Source organism: Lepisma saccharinum, chromosome 13 (genome assembly GCF_977018435.1).
Source record: "Lepisma saccharinum chromosome 13, izLepSacc3.1, whole genome shotgun sequence".
In the NCBI taxonomy this organism is placed as follows: Eukaryota; Metazoa; Arthropoda; class Insecta; order Zygentoma; family Lepismatidae; genus Lepisma; species Lepisma saccharinum.
Genome location: NC_139241.1, coordinates 59,474,244 through 59,493,610, shown reverse-complemented (window position 1 = coordinate 59,493,610; position 19,367 = coordinate 59,474,244). Strand labels below are relative to the sequence as shown.

The following is a 19,367-nucleotide window of genomic DNA, read 5'->3' as shown; positions in this document are numbered from 1 at the left end:
AACCTTGGTGATTTTTTCGAGTAAGGAGCTGGCAACACTGCCAGAAAATGAGGCTCATGCCTTACGAGAGAAATCCATTTAGGATATGAAGGATATGACACATTCTGAATAGACTGTTTAACTTCCTTATTCTTCTATATGTACAATGTATGTGGGTTATGCCGATCATTGAGCTTCCTTTATTCCTTTATGTTTTTTATGCTTTATTAACAACCATTTCATCACCACTGATTCCCTTTCATTTGTTTTATTTGATTTTAATCACTTTCTAGTTCCTTCTAGTTCATTAATAATTTACTTTCCGTTTTTTCCGCTTGTGCTGCCATCTATCGTCGTTTCCACCAACTATTTCCTCATATGTTTATCGCTGGCACGTAACAACGAAGAAAATATCCGAAATGCTGTTGAAGTATTAAATGTGAGCACCACACATGGTAGTATTGCAACTAGACGTACAATAATAGACTTGTAATATTACGGTCGAAAAGAACTAAAAAAAATCAACTCACCAATACACACTCCTGACCTGACAATCAGGAACACAGTCGCTAATAGTCAAGGGCTGTCACACAGCAGCCACCTTGGTGCTTATTGTACACATTCAATTTTCAAAGTATCCGAATACTTAGTACAACATTCCGTAAATTAATGTTTTCAAATGTCTTTAATTTGTTAAATATAATAATGATAATTCTATGATTAGAAAATAAAATATAGTTATTTATAAATTAAATTATACGTATTAATAATATTTCTTATAATGAAGAACATGTCTGCTCCCCCCCCCCCCCGCACAACAAACGCGGACATTTTCGCATCAAGACTGTAGTTCGAAAAACGTAGGGATTTAAAAGAATGGACAGTCCCGACTAAATAGTAACATCTTGCATCAATGGTTATGAAATTAAAATTACAAAATATTGCAGGCTGTAGACTTCTGGATCCTGCCTCTGCACAAACTAGGGATGGCCAAACGGATCCGGATCCGAAAAATCCGGATCCATTCGGATCCGGATCCGGATCCAAAAGTTACGGATCTGGATCCGGATTCGAAAATTCCGGATCCGGATCCGGGTCTGAAAGTTTCGCATCTGGATCCGGATCCGAAAGTTCCGGATCTGGATCCGGATCCGAGAGTTCCGGATCCGCGGATCCGAATCCGGGTCTGAAAGTTTCGGGTCCGGATCCCAGGGTTCCGGATCCAAAAATTTCGGATCCGGGTCCGAAAGTTTCGGATCTGGATCCGGATCCGGATCCGAGAGTTTCGTATCTCAATCCCATTATAATATTACCACACCTTAGTCCTACAAGAATTTTTTTCAAGTGTTATTCCTAAAATACTTTGCTACGCATCGGCTAACACACTCGTGCACAAATGTCCGAAGTGATTTTGTAAATGCCATTGAAACGAATATGTATTCATTCGAATGTATTGGAAATGAAAACACACATAAATGTGAGACATTCCATTCCAGGATGAAACCTTTAACACATATAACAAGATAGAAATGTTATACAAAAATTATACAATTGTTCTACAGTTACAGTTTTACAAATTAAAATAAAACATTATAATATATGCAGTGTTAAATAATTACAAAGTGTAAGACTAACAAGGGAGGTTGTCTAAGTGTCCCCTCCGATTTCCATGAAACTTGGCAGTATAGTGGGGCCCAAAGGAAGAATTAGGTGTTTCTTTGTTTCAGCTAAAAAACGGTTTTAGGGGGCAAAACCCCCTCAAATGTCAAGATGAGGACAAATTGAAGTGAGGATCTGACCCCTGTGTCTTTCCGATTTCCATGAAACTTGGCAAGTGTATAGTGGGGCCCAATGGAAGAAATACGTGTTTTCTTGTTTCAGATAAAAAACGGTTTTAGGGGGCAAAACCCCCTCAAATGTCAAGATGAGGACAAATTGAAGGGAGGATCTGACCCTGTGTCCCCTCCGATTTCCATGATACTTGGCAGGTGTGTGTATAAACGGGCCCAAATGAAGAAATACGTGTTTTTTTTGTTTTAGCTAAAGAACGGTTTTAGGGCGCAAAACCCCCTCAAATGTCAAGATGAGGACAAATTGAAGTGAGGATCTGACCCCTGTGTCCCACCCATTTCCATAAAACTTTGGCAGGTGTATAGTGGGGCCCAATGGAAGAAATAAGTGTTTTTTGTTTCAGCTAAAAAACGGTTTTAGGGGGCAAAACCCCCTCAAATGTCAAGATGAGGACAAATTGAAGTGAGGATCGGACCCCTGTGTCCCCCTCCGATTTCCATGATACTTGGTAGGTGTGTGTATAAACGGGCCCAAATGAAGAAATACGTGTTTTTTTTGTTTCGGCTAAAAAACGATTTTAGGGGGCAACCCCCCTCAAATGTCAATATGAGGACAAATTTAAGTGGGCATTTGATTTATGTGTCCCCCCCGATTTCCATGAAACTTGGCAGGTGTATAGTGGGGCCCAAAGGAAGAAATACATGTTTTTTTTTTTGTTTCAACTAAAAAACGGTTTTACAGGGCGAAACCCACTGAATTGTCAAGATGAGGACAAATTGATGTGGAGATCTGACCCCTGTGTCCCCCTCAGATTTCCATGAAACTTGGCAGGTGTGTGTATAAACGGGCCCAAATGAAGAAATACGTGTTTTTTTGTTTCGGCAAAAAATTTGTTCTAGGGGGCAACCTCCTCTCAAATGTCAAGATGAGGACAAATTGAAGTGGGGATCTGACCCCTGTGTTCCCCTCCGATTTCCATGAAACGTGGCAGGTGTATAGAGGGGCCCGAAGGAAGAATTACGTGTTTTTTTGTTTGAGCTAAAAACTGTTTCAGGGGGCAAAATCCCCTCAAATGTCAAGATGAGGACAAATTGAAGTAAGGATCTGACCCCTGTGTCCTCCTCCGATTTTCATGAAACTTGGCAGGTGTATAGAGGGACCCAAAGGAAGAAATACGTGTTTTTTTGTTTCGGCTAAAAGACTGTTTTAGGGGGCAAAACCCGCCTCAAATGTCAAGATTAGGACAAATTGCCGTGGGAATCATCTGACCCCTGTGTCCCCCTCCGATTCCCATGAAATTTGACAGGTGTATAGAGAGGCCCTATGCCCCCTGTTTCTTCCTATGCCATATTTTCGTGGTTTCGGGGTCAGATCCCCACTTCAATTTCTCCTCATCTTGACATTTGAGGGGGGGGGGGCTCTATACACCTGCCAAGTTTCATGGAAATCGGAGGGGGAGACTTAGACCTCCCTAGTAAGTGTATTAATTAATTACAAATCGCGCACGCGCGCACACACACTATATATATATATGTGTGTGTATGTATATTATATATATATGTATATTAGCAGGTAACAATATGTTATAAGCACATTCTTACTTTCCAAAGAAGCGCATGTGGGATGGCAAAACGGATCCGGATCCGGATCCGAAAATTCCGGATCCGGATCCAAAAGTACCGGATCCGGATCCGAAAGTACCTGATCCGGATCTGAAAGTACCGGATCCGAAAGTTTTGGATCCGGATCCGAAAATTCTGGATCCGGATCCGAAAGTTCCGGATCTGGATCCGAAAGATCTGGATCCGGATCCGAAAGTTCTCGATCCGGATCCGAAAAATTTTAGGATCCGGATCCTAAGGATCCGGAACCAACCGGATCCGCGAGGATCCGGATCTGGCCATCCCTAGCACAAACAACCCATTCATTTATGCAAGCACAATATCGAAATTCTTACTTATAAAATCTGAAAAATCGTCAATCTAACAAGTAGACTCCTGCACTGAAATGAAGGCGGCTCCAAACCTGACCATAAAGCTTAGGTATCAATAAAGAGCCTGAAACAGGTATGTCAGCAGGTTCACCACGACTCCAGGCATGTTAGAACGTACGCGACAAAGTTTTCTTGCAATGCTGTCATGCCTGCATCGATGCTGGGAGGATGCAATTTTGAACAACTGCTGGACCTACCTACAGGTAAAGTGGGACCAGACCCACTGTGGTAGTTTCGCATCCTGGTAAAAAGGACTGTATAGAACCTTCTACCTTCCAACAACGGTTTTGATTTATAACACTTGACTGGAGCATTTTCTGACTGAGGTCATTTATCCCTTATGTCCAAAAACAAACGGGTGCAGTCCACTAGCGCACAAAAATGTGAAAGTGTGCGGTCGTGGTATATGAAAGCTGCCACGAGCGCATAACATCCAATGCTGCGTTACCACATCTATGATTGTGTAATGGCTAGGTTAGGTTAGGTTAGGTTCGACTATGTCTCTGGAGTCTGTTGGTGTCTTCTGCAGCGATACATTGTCCGTCTTACGAGGCGGCCAAATTCTTTATGAGATAGTAAGGTTATTTAAATGGAATAGGGTGTTATGAATATAGCCATTCACATAATATGCCAACTTATAAGGGCCCAGCCGGGGTCCCTTGAAAGGCAAAAACAGTTGACACAACGCGGCAACATCGTCATGGATTTTGTGCGCTCGTGGTATACATTTTTAACTAGAAGGGCACGCAGCCTTTTGTTTGTGCGCTCCCGACCTACTGCAAACAAACAACATATCTACTAGTTTCTCAAGGTCGCGTCCTCTTTCCTTTTGAGGGGTTGCGCTACAAGTTTGTGGGTTGCATACCTTTCATGTCAGAATGGTTTTGGAACCCTTGAAACTTCTGAACGGGGCGTTTCAGGACAGGGGTTTCTTATCTCATATTGATGCTTTTGTCCCCTTCCATCAACCCTGAAAGTTTGTAACAAGATCACGGAAGCACCCTGTATATTACAACTCGAGACGAGAGTGAGACACTACCAAGAATCATCTTGTCTCGTCCGAAATAACTTGCATGAAAGGAAGAACATGTTCAAGGACTTCTTTCAGCAATGACAATATAACAGGTAAGTGATAAGGGATTCCGTGATTGCGGGCACATGTATCCGTGCGCGCGAAACAGGTGCACACACACACACAAAGTTTATTCGAGCCAGTTTCGAAATCAATTTAAACCAAATGAAACAAAAACTTGCCGTAATTCGAACGGTGTTCGTTTATGGCAGTCTTTGAGTGCCTGCGCGTCCCTTCGCAAGTGAAGGACCCCGTACACGCGCGTGAGTATGTGTGCACAGCGCTGCTTTTAACATTCAAATGAACCACGGTGCATGCTAGACGGGCACCTTGCAAGCATCACGCACGTACACACACGGTTTTTGCTCTCTCCAGTGAAAAAGTTCCCAGAAAGGGAAATATATGTGTGGTTGAGGATATTACCATTGGAACGTCTTGTTATGGATTAAAAATTAGCATCAAAGGAACACTACTATTATTACTAGGGGAGGATTATTTACACTAAAATGGCAAAATAGTCAATAAAAAGCCGAATATACTTAAATATGCACTACATTTAACTCATTTGACTGACTGATTTGTTGTTTAAAGTCCACTTTATGCACAGTAAGGCTAATTGGGACTGGACCTACAGTTGAAAGTGGAATCCGAATCACTATGTGTGGTGTTGCCCACGAGACGAGACTTTGGCCTGTCTCGTCTCGAAAATATTATTTTGTCTCGTGACACATGGTCAATCTCGTCTCGTCTCGAATTTTTAAAAGCCTGTCCCGTCTCGTCTCGTGGACAACACTAACTATGTGCCTCCACCAGGTATCGAACCCGGGACCCCTTGAATACAGAACCTACAGTTGAAAGTGGAATCCGAATCACTATGTGCCTTTACTGGGTATCGAACCCGGGACCCCCTTGATTGCAAAGTGACGACACACTAAATTTTAAAAACATAGGGAAAAAGGCATAAACAGACTTCCCGTCAAAAGAGCAGACGACATTAGGGGACAGTGTCCGCAAAACCCAACCACGTCGACGAACCGGCCTCTGTATGTAATGGCCTTCTCCCTTTACTAGCGCGATGTGGCTTGAAGTAGAATACGTATGCAACATGGAAGGTTGGCGCTGCAATGCGTTGTGTGTTGCCTAGCTTTACGGCGATAAACCGACTTCAATAGCAACTTTTCAATAGGAAGTTCTTCTATCGCTGTAGAGTTAGGCAACACACATAACGCATTGCAGCAAAGAAAGTATTTCAGGATATAGGTGACCCATTAAACCCGTGGCCCGCAGAGCCCTTTTCCGTAGCCTGTGCCCGTTTGAAAGATTAAGTACTTAACGTGAAAAACGGATTAAGCAAATAGGAGATGGAAGCGTTTTAGAGTTCTCAATACCGCAGTATAGCTTCGTGGCCCCCGGCCGTCATTGAAAATGTTGATGTGGCCCGCAGTGTTTGACGAGTTGAAGACCCTTGCATTAGGCCCTTCTAGACTCTATCCCCGGAGTCTGTGGAGAAGGGGAGATTGAGTGGACGCAGAGAAGCAGTACACGGTGCTGCGAAGTCTGTTAGCTGCAGTCGCTTCCGCCCCTCCACGCAACTCCATTCTCTCTCACGTGTTCACTGGTGGAGCCGTCTCGCGTCACTACTTGCGCAGGGACTTCTTTTCCTTGTCTTGCTCCAGAGACTCCGGGGACAGAGTGCTGTACTGCGTGGTTGCATGCATTGAGGAGGAAACCCACTCCAAGGGTTCGAAGCGTCGAAACAAGGTGTCAAAAAATTACAAAGAAAAGTTATGATCTCTGTAAGCTACGTGCAGTGCAAAGATACGCTGTGCATATTTCGTCTCGATTGATTTCCTTATTTTACTTCGCTATTCTGCCACTTTTAGCTAATCGCGACGATGAAGATGATTGATATGATGAAACTGATGATGGGACACTCACAAAGAACACCCATGCGGGATTAGAACCGACAACCCCTGACGTCGGTAGCTAACCACTCCGCCACGAAGGCCGATTCGTCTCGGTACCATCCCTAATTCAAATACAACTTTCCATAATGCACAGCTTCGATGCCATCGCCTTGTAATCAAGGGGTCCTGGGTTCGATACCCGGTGGACGCACATATTGGTTCGGATTCCACTTTAAACTGTAGATCCAGTCCCGATTAGCCTTACTGTGCATAAAATGTACTTAAACCCCAACTCAATCAAGCATAGCTTCGTATTTTGGTACAGGTTTAGAACGTTTCCTAAACACTTCTTTCATCTGTAAAAACAGAGTTGCAGGTAGTTAGGAAAAAAAGAAAGAGATGCAGAAGTATTTTCATTTCAGAAAATGTCATTACAAATTGTTGTAGGAAGACTACAGTGCATAAAAGCACCCATGGACTGCATAGTGTAATGGAACGGTCGTGCTTCCAATATGTACACGGTCACTGAATTCGCTCCCAAGGACCTTCTTGAATATGTACTCACGATAGAGGCACGCACAAACAAGTGCACACAAGTTAAAATGAGAGGTCTTGTCGCTTTCAAAGTACACGAAAATTCAAATGAAGGGTCTTCGTGTTCTTACACAAATTACCATATTACAACTTTCCAACATCTCGTCATAAAATGTAATGATGTCATTTCTTAATATGCGTGGAGTCGTGTGTGCTCCCCTGCTTAGCTGGACTGTCTCAGCTGCTTGGGACTTGGCTGTTGTAGTACGAGTCAGGTTCGCCAGAGGATTTTGTGCGGATGGACTCAAGGGCGGATGGTTTCAAGTTGACTCCGCTACGCTATTGATGGCTACAGCGTACCGCACCTCCACCACGTATCGCAATGTTATAACTGCGATGGGATCGAACAAGAACCTTTAGATTGAGTTCATCATTCATCTTTCAGATGGTCATCACTAGGGCACAGGACTTTATGTCCCATAAAACTGTAAAATATGTGTGTAATTATGTCATATAAATTGGAAAATATGTCATGAAAAATTACAAATATGTCAGAAAAAATGCAGAAATATTCCTAGTAAAGTCAAAAATATGTACAACAGTACTCTCGAATTTCTCCCATACCCGATAGAGTAGATTTGATTTGAATTTAAAATTTTGGGTACGTCAGCACTAAGGCTATTTTGTACCCGTCACATTATACGGGGTCCGGCCCCTTAACGTTACACATAACAACTCTAACGTTGCAGAACTAAAATCATAAAATATTCTGACTTTCGTTAAAACCTGAGGCTGTGAAGGAGCACTCAGCACAAATAAGGACAACACACAGGACAACACAAACAAAATTATACTGGCCATGGGGCCAATCGCCAGAGCCTCGTTAGTCTGCAGTCCAGGGTGTACTACGTGGAAGTGAGGTTGACTATTGGGTGCACTACGTGGAAGCAGCACCCCTTACACCCCCCGATAGAGTAGAGTAGGGGCTGTAATGTACCGAATGTTATTTTTACTTTTGACTGATTTTTTTGAAAAGCAAAAAAGGCAAAGAAATGAGAACGAAACTTCTTTACTTCCCGTGCAACAATGAGAGAACATTTTTCCTCAATAATGTTTGCATTGGCTATGAATTGTCGGCGGGATAAAAAAGAGTGGGGTATTATTCTTTCTGTACTAAGAAAAGATGGCATCTTTCTTCCTCCGTAATTTCCATATCCTGCCATCGACAATATGAACTATCCGTTGTGCTAAAGCTACGAAGAAAATATTATGAAATAACCGATTATGTGCGAGAGAATTACGAAATTATACAGAAATATGTCTTATTACAACAAAATTGAAGAAATATGTTGTAAAAACGCGAAATTGGTGGAATATGTCAAAATATGATTTGTCAAGTTTGTCTATATCGGCTGATTTTCATCCGATATGTAAAGATATCACCCCAATAATAGATCCGAAGCCAAATGAAAAATATGTTATAAGATAAAGTCCCGGGCCCTAGTCATCACTCGCTTGGCCTAAATGTGAATTATGCAAGAGGTTACATTTAAAGGAGTGGCGATAGAATTAACTTAAGTTAGATGTGGGTTTTGTACTCTCCATGACTGAACCGATATGGATGTTGGTAAGTAGAGGATAATACTTGCCTCATAAATAGATGAAGGTTATTTCCACACTTGTCCTCTCAATTGCCACTTGCCTGACCTTCCTGTCAGAATCCAATCTGTTCACGCACCATTGTCCAATAATCGCTTCCCTTCTCTCTCACAATCTGCCGTCCTTACTCTCTCTCGTATTCTCGCCAATTGATCTCGCTCCCTCACGATTCCAACGCTCATTCCCTAGCCGTCTCTCAAGTCAATCACCTAACGTTTGCTTAATTGCTTATTCTGCATTCCTTTCTCTGCTTCCTGCTATGTTAAGAATAACTTAAAACTTGTAACTTCTTACCCAATACCTTGGGTACGATACGACAGAGATTATTTCAGTTTCTCTCTTTAAGCTTTAATTCATATTTCTTTAAAAAAAATTCTCTCTCTATCTTCTCAGCTACTCTCTTTCTCTGCTTCTACCAGCCTTTCTTCTTCTCTCTTTTCAGGATCTTTCTTCTTTTGTTTATTTCTACTTCAGCTTCTCTCCATCTCTTCTATGCTTCCTTCTTTGATTCTTTCTTCTTTCTCTTTAATTTCTCTTCCTTTGCCCTTCTGCTTCTCTCTCAAGATCTCTCTTTTAGCCTGTTTCTTCCTCAGCTTCACTCTCTCCTCTGCACATATTTCCCTTTCTTTCTCTGCTTCTCTTCCTCTTTTCTTTTGGTTTATCTTTATCTTTTCTCTTCTTCTGTTTGTTTCTTTTTCATTTGCCTCTCTCCTTTATGTTTGTTTCTTTCTCCCTCTGCTTCTATCTTTCTCTTATATCTTTGTCTTCTTCCTTCACCCTCTGTTTAGCTTTTTCTTCCCCCCTTCCTTTCTTCTTCGGACTATCTCTTTTTCTATGTCTCATCTTTCTCTCTGCTTTTCTACTAGCTCTTTTGAAGCCAGATCTTACACTCGTAGCAATCTAGTTTTACGAATGAAACTCGGCCCTCTTGGTATTGGCAGCCTTTTTTATATTACGAAGAAAACGCAATCCCATTTCAAGATTTGCCATTTGATAGCTTATAGGCGTCCCAAGTTCTTTCCCGGTATTTTAACATTTCAGTGGTCTGAATTTCACTTTAATCTCTTTGTTTATATATTATTAACCTCTCTTTCTTTTGTTCATTTCCTTCCTTCTTCCTCTAATTAGCCGATTGTACATGTTCTAACACCTTAACCCTTCCCATTAAGAAATTTAAATAAGTTTCAGGAATTTTGTATGTGAAAAATATACGATTACGTAAAAGTATGAAAACAATTGTTCCCATCCAGTCATTCAAATACGTGCACTAAGAGCTGCTGTTATAACGTATCCAATAAATATTTTCATTTTCTTTTGTGTTATGTCTATCCAGAAAAAAATTCAATCAAGGAAGGTGGGTGCAAGGGTTAGGTTAGGTAAATTTAGGGCTAAAATTGCCATGAAGTAGATTTTTGTAAAAAATCGGGGTTTATCAAGAATTTCAGAGGGTGTTTTAGTTACAATCAAACTTAGGAAATAAAAGTAAAAATTTACAACAATTTTTATGGATATATGAGAGTTCCATATGCCCAATAATTATTGGTACGTTACAAATTTTGATGGAAGATTAACGTAGATAGTTTCGCGTAAATATACGTGTAGCGAATTGTAGCTAATATTTACGTTTCCTTGGTTACATTGAATAATAATGACAGCAGACTAGAGAATGTCAAATTTTAGTACTTTTACGTTACCGTATTCAATCTTATACAGATGATCATTATAATCAGAAGAAGTAGTTATAAACCAGCCAGATTCGAATGTGGAATCAAACAATAGCTGCGTCTAGTTCGTTGCACTTTTTGACACTAGGTGTAGTGTAGTGCAGGTGTATTCCAGTGTCAGGGTGGTGCAAGGAAATGACGTTCAACCAAGTAGACGAAAGGCGGTGTTAAGTTCAGGATTCAACAAATGCCTGTCTGCTGCTTCAAACTTTCATTTGGTTAGTTTGTACGCACCACGTGACCCTACACCAGTGATGTGCGTCTACGTGTAAACAACGATAGTCTACATTCTACACGTAGACTATTTTATACATGTAGATTACGTAATCTATGTAAACAACATGGCGAAAGGTGATAACTTAGCAAAGGGCGCTGTGGAAGTAAAATAAAATTATACTGCATATCAGTTGCTGATGTGTGAGGAGAACATTTCATACTCTTTCTTCCAAATTCGAACAATTTCTCACCTAGGAGGAAACCTAATATAAAAAATATTCCAGTGTTTTATGGGGAAAATGCCACTTTTGCCTCACGACTGCCATCTGTTGTTGTTTTTTGCATACTATTTATCTTCTTCCATAGTTGATAATAGAAGAGAAGAGAAATTTTGTTGTAAATAGGATTCTTTTTATTTCCTAAGGAACCAATATAGTTGAAAATGTCACTTTCCTTTCATGAAACCCTTGAAAATTAATATTAAGGCACTTTAGATTGTCTACGTAGTCTATGTAAACTACAACCCAATGTAATCTACGCGTAGATTACGTGTAGACAAACTTATAGTCTACGTCACATCACTGCCCTACACCCAGTGCCGAATCTACAATCCGTAAAACCCCGCAGTGCGTGGGGACCCGGAGACAAGTAAGTTTTTTGGGGGTCCTCAGCCATTGACATAGTAGAGGGTTCGCGGATATAAAAAATAAACGTAGTTACTCAGGTGTACATAAATGAATACAATATATACAGATAAAGTTAAAGTTCCCTATGCATATAGCACCGTGCCATGAAGGCACATTTAGGGAATGGGGGGGGGTAGGTCCCCACATATTTTCGATGTCGGCCATCTTGGAGGTGATATGTGATCAGCACCACGCTGCGGCCGCCTTTAGCCCCCATACCAATTGATTTGAGGCTGGGTGGGCCCTAGAGCCGCTTTATTCCGACCTTAGATCACCCAACCCGGGTTTCTCGCGTGGCAGTCAGACTAGAATCAAATTAGGCTAGAATTTCACGGGAAATGCCGGGGTAAAGATTCTTTCAACCAATCTTTAATCAGGAAAAAGTTACGACTGCGTGATTGTAACAAATGTACCTATCATTTTCCATGGTTGTGAGAAAACAGAGTGCTATGTATATATCACATAATCAACCCCCTTCCCATTTAAAATTTTTGAGTTGGGTGGGTGTAGGTAGAAGGGGGCCTTTGGTAATATTTTGCGGGGGGGGGTTAATGCTTGTAGATCCGGCACTGCCTACACCACAGATTACACAGCTCCAGAACGTAGTGCAAACGGTGCACACACCAAACACACTACTTGACACCAAACCAACGAAGTAGACGAGTCGGTGTTGCACCGTGTAACCAACCAACTAGCGAGTGCAGAGAGAGTCAAAAAGTGCAGCGAACTAGACGAGGCTATAAAGATTACTCACTAGAGTGGAATCAGAGAGTCTGTGATTACGTCACGAACTCGGGATTCGCAATTCGAAATCAGATTCCAGCATTTGTTTCTATCCTAAACGAAACATTTGCATAACGACTAGGTGTGACTTCACATGTCCGATCTCTGAAAACCATAACTTATAAGGAGGGAAGGATGCAATATCTTCGCCACTGAACTTGGCGTCAAATGAAGAAGTCGCTCAAGAGTCTCCCATTACTCAACCCGAACAAGACACCTGTTGCAATCGTCCCACAAGAACCTTCTGGTCTCGCATCAGATAAAACGCACGCAAACTCCAACACCACTGGCAACGAGTGTCTGGTCCTTTTTTCTCTCTCTTTCGGAAACAGTTATCTTCCTTTGTTCAAGGTGTTGGCTAATGCAACCGTTAAATGGAAGCATCACATTCATTTTCCCCTTCAAGATTATACGCCAATTACTTATCTAACTTTAAAAAATGCTTGTGAAATATGAAAGAGGGCAACAACAAATTGCCACGTATGCATGGGCGTATTTAAAGGGGGTTTCGACGGGTCCAACCCCCCCATCCCGCCCGCCCTTAGGTTCAGTAAAGATACCAGATTATCTGTTCTATCCGCTATGCGCAGAGACTTGTTCGTAAAAATTTCTTCAGTTCTCATAAATTACAATCGTATAGAACGGGATACGGATTGGAAATAAATTAATTCCACACACCAGATGGGACTGCAAAGTAAATGTCTGCAATTTCCTGATAGTTTCGGAATTTCTCTGGAAAATACTCAGAAAACTCTTGATATTTCACAAATTCTATAATGTCACATGTAATTTCTGCCCGAAGCAGCTGCTTGTGAACTTTAGAGCGAACATTATAATTTCATTAGAAGTTCCCGATATGGTTTGTTACCATTCAATATTTAAGTATTCCTCAGGTTCTAATTTTTTATTAATTTGAAATTTCCCAACTGTCGAAAGTCGATAAACCATTTTCCATAATTGAGATCGGAATGGGAAACTTGACCCTATTGGAGATTGTAACCGCATCTGGGTTAGCTTCAGCTATTAGTACTTCTATTCTCTCTGGGTTGAGTGGGTGTGGACTTAGAAAAAAAATAGTTGAAGGATATGATGGTGCTGATGTAATGGGTGATAGAATTAAGGGGGTGAGATAGATTCATAATTTCAGAGAAGTGTCCAAAAGCAATTTTTGTACATTTTAACCCTGGCAATTGCCCATTTCTGTGGAATTTCTGCGATATTGAGACTGTCAAATAAGTTATATTTTTTTCCCTCGAGTCTTCTCAAGGGAGCAGGCCCCCGTCGTTGGTCCCGGGATCGAAACCCGAAATAGGGCATGGGCATTTGTGGGTGTCCATTCATCAATTTCATCATTTCATCGCTCATCCCGATCTTCGGAAATTAGCCAAAAGGGGCACAAAAAGCGAAGTAAAATAATGCAAATAAATCAATCAATCTTCTCAAAGTAACGTAGTTTTAAAAAAATGCAGTGCAAGATAGCTAGGGAAGTACTGTAAGGTTCTCAAGTTGTTTGACACAAGATGGACAGAAAAGTATCAATACTCAGTAGGGTGACTTGTGAAATCGTATACACTAATAGTAGAAACTTTACTGTTGTCCATTTTTGGACCATTATGAGTAGAAATGGACCCAAGTTTCTCTGAACACAGTCAACACATTGAAAAATTGCAACAACTTATTCCAATATGAAATGCCTATTCCTCATTCATTGGAACAGTGTGTCCAAATGTTGAATGGCCTGGTTGATATTTTTTTAAATTTTCAAATCTGAATGAAAAATGTGGCAAACAGTAATTGAAAAGACATGTCCAGGGTCTGCATCGTAGGCAGTAGAAAATTGTGACAAGCTCTTGTACTCAAATATGCACAAATTGTTGGTGATCTTGGCTACACTGCCAGTTTCATCTTCAACACCCGAGAGGATTTGTTTAACATTAAGGAGGTTGAAATAATGTCCTCGCAATTCAGTGGGAGATCCTCCACTAATGGACCCTGCACTGTTAAGTGTACATACATACGAATATTAAAATAACACCGATGTTGTTATTTTCAATTTGTAGCAAGGAGGACAAGACTAATTCTAGCATTGTAATTCATTTTTAAAAAGAAGCTGGGATTAGCTTTTTCGAAAGCATTTTCTGCGCATTTTATGTAGAAAAGTTAGAAGTTCGTAGCTGAACTTAATTTAATAAATGTGTGACCTTTCATGTGGTGGCAGAGTGGATTTTGACAGGCAGATCATACCTAATGACGCTATACGCCCCGGATTTTCAGGGACAATCCCGGGATGGTATAATTTGTCCCGGTGTTCCGAATAGTTTCTTCGAGATGCACACATGTCCTGGAATCGGGTGGGAAAGAAGAAATGATTAAGACTCCTACTTTCCTGAACTTTTTTTTTATAAATTACTTTGGACGTAATTTTAAAATGCTTATTTTACAAAATAATCTAACTCTACATTGAAACACTCCCTCTCCATTACACAATAGTTAACGAGATACAGACGCTACTTCAAACATCTTTGACTTCACGATGGCGCCGCCGTCTGCTAGCAGTGCTGAATTTCAGTTATATAGTAACGTGCTTACTATAAGGAGTCAGTGCTTGGGTGCCTATCTGTTCAGTCCGCAGTTTTCAAATAAAGTCCCCACACAATGTGTGATGTAAATGACAATTATGTTGTGTGTATGTATATATAGTATATATATATATATATATATATATATATATATACACACACACACACACACACACACACACACACACACACACACACACACACACACAAACATTTGTCGGGTCCAGTCCCCCCCTTCCCTAACAACCTACTGGTCAGTAGTGTCCCGGATTGTCACTTATGAAATATAGGAACCCTAATTGAACCAAACGTTGAACCCCCCCTACGTGAGCTATATATACGCCCATGCACGTATGTACAGATACATTAAAGCAAGGCAGGTGGACGATGGTTAGCATAGCACCATGAGGCCAGAAGTCCCGATTTCGATTTCGGTGCTGGTGCGGTGCATACAAACGTAAAAACTAAATGCACAGATCCGACCATGCTAAGTTGGCACTATAGTTTTTGCAAACCTTACATTTTGCTTGCAGTACAGTTAACGTAGGTTCCCCTTGCACATTATAATTCAGCTCACAAGAACATCCAAGGCGGACAGAACGGTCGATGATTGATGTGAACAAAAATCTGGCAGATAAACGCGGCACATTAAGAAGTGCCAGAAAGCCTACGCTACAATTTTCCAAGCGTTGATAAGGCGCAGAACCGACTAACTACTCCCGAGCGGTAGTGTCAATGTCCAGGGGCAAGTTTCCGAAAAGCAGACACTTTCTTGCTACCCGTCGCAGGTTAAATCACTATAATCTCGAGTGCTGTGTTAACAAAAGAACATTAGATAAAAACGGCCATTAGGCACGTCAGGGTTTACTTGACGTGATGTCAGTGTTGCGCGGATTTTACGAAAAGATAATGAAGGTGAAATTTATGACACTATGTTTGTGGTACGTAGCACATATTGCAAGATCATGCAGTAGGTACACCAGAGTATCATACACAGCTAATTACCTTTTGAAAAAAGGAATAACTGTCTAATTAATCTGGACACTATCACCATGTTTAATACCATATTACGATATTACGTTTTTTGCTTCCATACTTAGCCTAGTCTTCAATAATTACTATATTATGGGCACACACCTGTCGCTTAGTCAATTTTACTACTCTTTTTATTAAGCAAAAAGTTAGACAAATTGTTATTAAATATGGTGAGAACCTATCAAAAGGTGTCAAGAATTGCTTACAAACGAAATTACTATCATGTTCCTGTTAGAATGAGGTCTACCTCAGCATGATTAACCATTATAATTTGACTACCAACTATATTTTGTGTTACTTTTTGTATGTGTGTGAATTGCTTATTAGAATGTGAGTGGCTAAAGATATGAAGTTAAAATTTTTTCGCGGAAATAAGTATTTACGAATGTACAGCCGTTTAAAGTTGAGATATTGTAGTTTGAAATTATTTAGTCAAAATTTCCCACAGATTCCGGGCTCCGCCCCTGGGGTTATTGACCTACCGCCCCCTACCGCTACCGCGGCCCCGCCTTTATCTATAGAGTCCCTTTTAATGGCATGTTAGAAATTGGCCGGAGTCACCTGCCCCCAACACTATTTCTCACTGTTTTCCGCATTGACACATGAAGATACCAAAAATTAAGGCTAAAATTAAACCTAAGAAGGTAACTTACCTATTTTTACGAAGGCCAGGCACTGAATTGCGGGTCGAAGTTAAATTTGTACGTCCAAAAATGAAGTAACTCCTACGTTGAAAGTCCTTGTTGTTCTTTTCCACAGAATACCACCCTCCACTCCCTTCCCATCATAAAAATAAGAAGTCGCAAATTATCCCATCCCACAAGTCATTTAGAAAATACAACCCTCCCCTTTACGGCCTGCAGTTGCCAAAAAGAAATAATTAATTCTAATTTCTGAAGTCGTATAAATGAAATCCAATGTCTGAAATGTCCAATCCGCCAATATATCACACAAATAACATATCGCAATCGCAAATGTTCCCATTGCACAAGTCAATCATAAGAAGAAAAAGAAAAAAATCAGACGTGCGCCTGTGACATGAATCCATGATCCGAAATCTTCAGACTTGAGCATGTTACATGAATCCCTCATCCGCCATCATAGAAGCACTGAAAAACCTTTTTGACGTTACACAAGGAATTTTAATTTTAAAAAAACGTAAGTTTTTTTTAGCACGTAGATCTAAAAAATTAACTTCCGCGCTATTTGTAAACACTGTTTGTTATGAGGAACTAAATATTTTCACGAAAATATTTGAAATGTACCTGAAATCGAGGGTGTAGAAAGGGATACCGGAGCCAAATTGTGCTTGAAATTTGTGGCGAAATTATATTAAATGACTCGCACAAGTAATTGTGCATGTACGTTATGCATATAAATATAACGGAGAGATTGATTTATTGTTGATCATTATTTTACATTAGTTGGGAGAAAATCATGTTAATCGAGTTTCAAATATAAAATAAATGCTCATAAACACATACTTTAATTCAGCTTGAAATTAGGTATCACTTACTAAATGAGCGAACTTAAGATTCTGTAATTGTACTGATTGTTCAGTAATGTATATATAAATTAATTAATATTCCCAACAAGGTAACTTACACTCAACCGCCCTACAAAATATTTCGTAGCTAGCCAAGTTTGCTTATTCCAACGATAATGTGAATTTTCGATTTGCTCGAAATCTTTCGTGTGTGCTAATATATTTGGTTTTACTAGACAATAATAAATTAAAGGATAATATATCGAAATGGAATTCTGTTATCGAAATACCTGCAAATCTTTTACATAACAAGCAGGAATAAAATGTGTATTGCTGGCTCTAAGCGAAATATCGAAACAGATCTGGATGAAAACAATCCAAAATTAAAACACAATGATAGTCCTACTACATTGATAGACTTACTTTAAAAAATTGGTTACATATAATGTTTTATCGAACTACTTAGTAAACGTGTTTCACCAACATAATTGATTGAGAAATATGGAAACATAGGCTTTTTATCGTTAGACTAACCAGGAGCACAATCTGCTTCTCAAATAGCACAAGCGAAGCTAATTTCTGATTGTCATGTTTGTCTTTACACATTACTCCCATGCAAATACATATACTTATGTACTTACTTCGTCACTGCTGCGAAAGTAAATATAACTGTAGAACCCTTACTTTGCATACGCATGCACATACAACTTGATTTTTTTTCCTTCTTCCAAATGTCCAAGGTGGAGTGGGTTCGTCCAGGATATTCAACGTACATGATTCGATGACGTCATTAGTTCTTTGTTATATTCTGACGTAATTGAATATTGTAATTTTAAAAGTTTAATATAATTAATTTCCAACATATGCATCAATTTGCGTTGAACAATACTTGCAGTGTTGTACAAATTTGTGAAGCCCTCCAATCCAAGATATATAAAAATTCCCATAAACATAAATCATAAAAGCATCCGAGGGTCAACCTTGTATTATAAATCTACCTCACCAAACGTCACTATTGTAGCAGATGTGCCAAGCCGATTTGGTGAAAACCCAAACCTGTCACAACATCACTTGATTAAAATATCATGAAAATTAAATTGTTTGCTATTTATCACAACAAAAGTATATTTTGAAGTACAAGAAATCAATGCATTAAATGCACCGAGTATAAATTTCGTTCATGATTTTCTTTAAAGCTTGCGCTATCCTGAGAGAAACACCGACTATTTTCCCATTTGAACGTTATTTCAGTCGTTCACCGCCAGCGTGTCGGCCGTTCGGCGGACTCTTCATGCAACAGGTCCCGGCAAATTGCGTTCAGGAAGTCCGTAACAGAAACCGCTTGTTTTGTAATGTTTCCACTTTTCACAATTACAGTTACAATTACAATAGAAATAAGCACGTACCTTGTCGCAAGGATGCTGTGTGTGTGTGGAAAAGGTGTCCTCCCAAATACAAATATTTCTGGCACCTTATTTCTGACAGAAAATCTTAGATTAGACATCGTTACTTTATCGTCAGTTGTCAGAAAGGGAAGACAGCATCCCGGCGCATAAAGCAAACCGAAAGCGTAAAATGATATTTAAAAGTAATAATAATGATGATCACTAACCTCCTGTGTTATAAGAGATGTTGAAAATGACCTCCTTTAACAGCAATACAACACGTTTCTTAGGTTCAAGAGATCCTGTCTATCGTAATTCCCTGACCACTTTTCTGCAAGAATTCGTTTTCACGTAATTATCGTATATAAAAACTCTCTGTTCAAGACTATATTTGTTTAACGACATAACTAATGAATGAATAACAATTAACACACAATAAAGCACTGGCCATGAGTAGCACATTACAATAACACAGTATAAGCAACACGTGTACTGATAAACGCAAACAGAACTGAACATGAACGTACACTGACGTCTG

General features: G+C 40.0%; 1 protein-coding gene across 1 annotated transcript in view; it reads right to left on the bottom strand.

Moving 5' to 3' along the window:
- LOC145997326 (WD repeat-containing protein on Y chromosome-like) overlaps positions 1-18,206 on the bottom strand; it is a 151,710-nt gene extending 133,504 nt beyond the window's left edge. The window contains exon 1 of the mRNA XM_083134243.1: positions 18,086-18,206. The gene's annotated coding sequence lies outside the window, so the exon portion shown is untranslated. The remainder of the gene's footprint in view (positions 1-18,085) is intronic.
- Positions 18,207-19,367: the final 1,161 nt, after the last annotated feature.